The 6,190-nt window shown below is 36.1% G+C and overlaps 1 protein-coding gene across 1 annotated transcript in view; it reads left to right on the top strand.

The window, feature by feature from the left end:
- Positions 1-2,695: 2,695 nt before the first annotated feature.
- Positions 2,696-6,190, top strand: part of LOC128551606 (ERC protein 2-like) — a 32,412-nt gene continuing 28,917 nt past the window's right edge. Inside the window, exon 1 of the mRNA XM_053532500.1 lies at positions 2,696-2,766. The gene's annotated coding sequence lies outside the window, so the exon portion shown is untranslated. The remainder of the gene's footprint in view (positions 2,767-6,190) is intronic.

Raw genomic sequence — 6,190 nt, 5'->3', positions numbered from 1 at the left:
ATGAAATAACAAATAAGTCTTAACCAGTCTTCACTTAAAACTTGGATCTAATTGGTTTACAGATACCAGCGTTCACTCGATTGTTTATCTTCTCTTTCAAAACCTAAATAACCGAAGAACTCCAAATGTATACACTGTTCCATGCCAATTAGTTTGTTGTTAAATAAACTGTTGATAACAGCTAGATTAATAATTCTATCCCTTAAATGAATTCTATTATTAAGCAAAAAATAAATAAATAAATAAATTAGGCATTATATATAATATGCACCAATTTATTTTGTTATTTAACAAGGTATAATGATAATCGGCACGGAACTGATTGTTTAATAATCAGTTAAGCGACATTAAGTAATAGAAACTGTTTGTGTGAAAACGTCCCATGTATCTCGATCATAACGGCTACCAAAATGTGTGAAAAACATACACATACACTAAGGGTTAATTATCAATTAAAAATAGTTTTTTTCCCCCCAACATATTTAACATTATCAGAGCTCCAGATAAGCTTTTGGTGCAATTGGGTATTTACCCATCACTTTTTGTCTGAATTGGGTATTGGAAATTTGAATTGGGTAAAAATAATATCATTACCCAACTTTTTCAGAAGTAATTGGGTATTTGCTAAAACCAATTGGGTATTTTACCAATCTTGCACTAACAATTGAGTATTTTTTTGCTTACAGTATACGTGGTATATATCATTGAACAGGACTGACTTAGTATTTTAATGGCGCCCTTCAATGTTTAATACAAAAATGTATTTAAAATTGTAATGAATGTTTCATACTGTTGTTTTCTTTTTCACTTTTAATGCAGTCGGAGATCAGTTCATCCACAATATCCCGAACGATGCGGTCACCGCAATATGCATTCTCCCAAAAGATGTCATCCAGTATTGGTGACACTACATCGTCACAAACAGATAACTGTCATTGTTGAACAGCAAAATATCCCACTAATTTGTTTGTGCTGCAACAATGTTTTTTCCTGCAACCTCTTTACATTTTATCGGCGTAAAATTGTTTACAAAGCGTCCAAATAACACCGATCAGCTGACTGAATGGTCCTGTGATTTTTCCGATGAATTGCAACCTGTTCTGCGGTAACGTATAACCAGTCAGACAAATCTAGCATTAAAGTCTCGTACCCGTTCTAGTTATAAGGAAAATGTGATACGCAAGCTATTTTTTACAAATTGGGTATTAGGAATTTTACTTGCGTTTCAGTACGCACACTGTATGAATTCAATTGGGTTTTCTGCGCTTTTAATTGCGTAAATACGCAAATACGCAGCTTATCTGGAGCTCTGCATTATTTTGTTTAATCTTTATATGAGCCGTGTCATGAGAAAACCAACATAGTGGGTGTGCGACCAGCATGGATCCAGACCAGCCTGCGCATCCGCGCAGTCTGGTCAGGATCCATGCTGTTCGCTAACAGTTTCTCTAATCCCAATAGGCTTTGAAAGCGAACAGCATGGAGCCTGACCAGACTGCGCGGATGCGCAGGCTGGTCTGGATCCATGCTGGTCGCACACCCACTATGTTGGTTTTCTCATGGCACGGCTCTTATCTTTTTTTTCTGCCATTTCGAATCCTTGTGATTTATTTGGTGTTCCTCGGTTATTTAAGTTCCGAAAGAAAATGTAACAAATTGGATGAACGTTTTTATCTGTAAACCATTTAGATCCAAGTTTAAGGTGAATTCTGATGAAATGTTATTTGTTTTCTTCATTTTCAACAAAATTTGAAATGTAAATGACCCTGAATCTCTAGAAAATGGACGTCCGTACCCCTAGAAAACCCCTAACAGGCTTGTCTATAGGTATGGATCCGTACCTCTAGAAAACCCCTAACAGGCTTGTCTAGATGTATGGACTGTACCTCTAGAATCACATTCTAGAGGTACGGATCCGTACCACTAGACACTTCCTTTCTGGAAATAGCCCAAATTTATGCTGACATACTGTACTCAATTCATAAATTAAAGTCCTAAGAGACGACCGTATTACTATTTACAATTTCCATTTCCACTTCTACAGTCAATCAAACTGAAAAGTGGTGTCACCTGAAATAAATCATTGATTCTAACTCTACCAAATTTGATGGTGGGTGGGGTAAAATTTCAGTCGCAAGGCAATATTACTTACAGCAGTGTTTACTTTCATTAATAAGATAAGGATTCAGCTCATGTGTCTTCATAACAGAATGTAAATTCAAAACATTTTGCCAGCAACCGGCCAATTTTTAACATTTCAGCCAAAATTACAACAACTAAGTGACAGCTACCATCCAGAGCTCTCGAATCTGGAAAAAAATTAACCATAAAATACGGCTTGACCCATTCAATATACCACTTTCATATTTTCAGAGTATACAGAAATATTGTCCTTTTAGGGTTCTATAGATCATGATAGGTATATTTCTCAAGGAAATTACAGATGAACGCAGATTTTATTCGCTCACCAAATGTCAACTTTAGAAGTAGACGTCTCGTACCGTTTGGGGGCGCTTCGAAAATCAAAAACAAACAATGAAGTTTTCATTTAATCATAACTAATACAAATATTTTTATTACAGTCAGCATAATTTTAGTTTAAAATACTCATTTTATACAAAATTTAAGTAAAATCTTTTTTTTAATATTTTCTTTTTTTACGAAATTACGACTGAACTCTGAACCTTGAGATGGGGTCAAAGGTTAACATGGCGAAAAGTTGTTAGCAATCTGTCAACAATGATTGTATTTACAGTATTAGTTGAGGTATACGGATTATGCAAGTGAAGTTTAAGAACCTTTTTCCAATTTATTAAGATTTAAATATTCTACGAAAATGGGATGTATTTACGTCAATTTTATATCCCAGACTCACCAGTTTCGACGCACATAACAAGCAGCATGGCCGCGCTTTTTCATTCAGTAACATACTTCATTCTATTAGATATTGCATGTACACTAACCTTTTATGCATTGAATCATACCAATAACATCTTATTCTAAACAACTGACTGCCAGAAATCAAATGGTAAACAACAACTAGTGTGATCGGCCATACTTTTTCTAACACACCTATTTCGACGCATCTTACATGATACTTGTTACGAAGCTTTTGATTGGCTTAAATATTTGTGCAATCACTGTAAGTAATGCGCTACACCATAACTGTCATGGATGCTGCAATAAAACTTGACATAAAAGCAGATGCAAGTAGATAATCAATATTAAAGGCCAAATGATAGTAATAAATGGGAAAACATTTAAACATTCATCAACATAAGGGGCTAAGAACATAAATAATCACTTTGCTTTTTTAATACACACTGTCTGATTTTTTTCTTTCATTTTTCTGGACTGCAGTGTTTACAGAGGAATTTGGCACATTTTGTTTTATACAAAACTTTAGATGAACCCAGTGTTCGCAGCCTAGTTGAAAAGAGAAAAAAAACGAAGTGTGTAGTAATGATCGCATTGATATATAATGCGTACACCTTCCAAAACAGTGCATAAAATGTGCGATTACATATGTCACGTGGCAGTGATGTGACCTTGATAGCACCAAAGTCGGCTGCAGACGTACAACAAAATTTCCCGTAACTTTTTTAATCTAAGCTTCCACAGGGACGTTTTTAAAATGGATGAAAATTTGCATTAGTAGAAACATTAAAAATCATGTATGGGGTAAATGTAAGTTGATAAATATCTTCAAATTCCTGAACTTTCCAACCTTTTTATCGGTAAAATTAACCATGATGTTTTCTGTCATTACACCGAGTAACTACGTCATCGGAAACCCCAAGTTAATCGAGAACGAGGTCAAAACAAAAATGGCGTCGAAATAGGTGTGCGTAAAATTACGTGGTGCGACGATATGCCAGACCTCTAGATTCCAGACCTAGGTCCTAGGCCCAGACCCTTATTTAGCCATGGTGCACTTGCTTATGTAACTCTGTATCTGTCTGTAGGGTAAACGACGCAGGACCACTTCTGGTATAAGGCGTCGGGGTGAGTGGGGTCGTTCAGTAACGATGTGTGAGAGTTGTTTTAAAGCTCCCTACTGTTTCTGCGCACGCGATATTGTCTTTCAGTTTATTCCAGTCCTGCACTGCCGTAACAAAAAAAGAGTGTCTATATTGATCTGAGTTGGCGTTATTTACTTTGAAACAGTTTGAGTGGTTAAAGCAGAATTTTTCAACGATGTTTGAGCTGATGCTGTCACTTATAATTTTAGGACGTATACGTCTTTTATTAAGTACTGGTGTTAAATAACTGGTCTTGTTGATTGCCGGCACCATACCCCTGATGATTTTATAGATAAAAATTAGTCTTGCCTGCTGTCTTCTTTCCTGCAAGCTGTCCAGGTTGAGTCTTTGTAACATGTCAGTAACACACCCATCTTCTCTGGAGTGGTAGTCTTTTAAAATGAACCTTGCTGCATGGCGTTGAATTTTCTCCAGGGAGTTGATATCCTTAACATAGTATGGATCCCAGATAATTGACCCATACTCAAGTGTAGACCGGACAAGTGAAATATATGCAAGTTTCCTACAGTCTTGGGCACAATTCCTAAGGTTCCGTTTTAAAAATCCCAAAGTTGAATTTGCTTTTTTACAAATATTGGTGATATGTGTTTCCCATGTAAGATCCTTTGATATAGTTAATCCAAGGTAGGGATTTGAGTCCACTTGTTGTAAGATGGTTTTATCTAGCTCGTAGAAGAAATTTGACTTCTGGCGGACACTTAAAATATAACACTTCTTGGCATTAAATTTCATGCCCCATAAGTTCGCCCATTTTTCTAGTGCGTGTAGATCATTCTGTAGAAGAAGATGGTCATTATGTGAACGGATGGGTCTGTATAATAAACAATCATCAGCAAACAGGCGTACTGTAGATTTAACGGAATCTGGAAGATCGTTTATGTGACATAAAAACATAAGGGGGCCGAGGACTGTACCTTGGGGAACTCCAGATTCAACGTCTACACTAACCGAGTGTTCACCTTCTACGACAACGTTCATAACTCTATCTTTCAGAAAGGATTGTAGCCAATGTAGTAAATTTCCACGGACACCGTAATTTTCTAGTTTTTGCAATAATTTATCGTGTGGAACAGTATCGAAAGCCTTAGAAAAGTCTAATATTGCTATATCCACTTGGCATTTTTTATCATAAGATACTAATAAGTCATTCATAGTTACTAATAACTGAGTTTCTGTCGAGTATCCTGACCTGAAACCATGATTTCTATCTGTGAGTATTGAATGGTTTTCAAAGCCCTTACAGAAGCAAGCCTCTGTGGCGTACATGCTGCGTATTTGCTGTGTATATGCCGCGAACACAGTAGTACGCCAGAGGAGTACATTTTACATACACCGCATGCCGCGTACTATTTCGACGAGTACACAGCATGTACGCAGGAGGTCACTAGTACACTTCAAGTACGCAGCACAGACTCTGAAAATTTAAGGAGTACACTGCATGTACGCAGGAGGGACTTGTACAAGAAAATAGTACACTGCATGTACACCGCAGATACTTTGAAATTTGTGCAGTACACTTCATATACGCGGGAAAGACTTGTACAATTTCTTTTGGCATTTATACTTAGTTTTTTTTTTATAAGTTAAAGTCTGAAGTAAACTTCATATACGCGGGAGGGACTTGTTCATTTTCTTTTGGTGTTTATACTTTGAATTTTTTTAGGTAAAAGTCTGAAGTACACTTCATGCAGGAAGGATTTGTACATTTTTTTTTTTTTGGAAGCAAGAACTTGATTTCCGAGTAACTTTTATCTTAATAGCATAGAATAGTTCTGAACAATGAAAATTTGACAAACTATTTGCAATGTTCATTTGTGAAGCTTACATCTTAGTGATTTCTGAGCTGCACCTTGCATGCAGTGTAAAAATATATTCTTTTTCATTTTGAATTAATCCTGGAGCTTTCTAACTTGGATAATTGAAAAGCCTTATTTGAACTTCGTTGCATTACATTTTGTAATACATGAAATAATTACCAAGATAATGCCTCAACAGCGCCCGAATGAGAAGATTAATAGCTCTCACTGTTATTTGAATACTCTTAAGCAAAACACCATTCTATCATGTTTTATAAAGGCTTTAATGCTCATTATGTTAAATCATTAAGGCCTCACCAAATTAAAAAGTTATTAATCGGATTTGCCGCT

This window comes from Mercenaria mercenaria, unplaced genomic scaffold, assembly GCF_021730395.1.
Source record: "Mercenaria mercenaria strain notata unplaced genomic scaffold, MADL_Memer_1 contig_1296, whole genome shotgun sequence".
NCBI classification, from domain to species: domain Eukaryota; kingdom Metazoa; phylum Mollusca; class Bivalvia; order Venerida; family Veneridae; genus Mercenaria; species Mercenaria mercenaria.
This window is presented reverse-complemented; position numbering and strand designations above follow the sequence as displayed.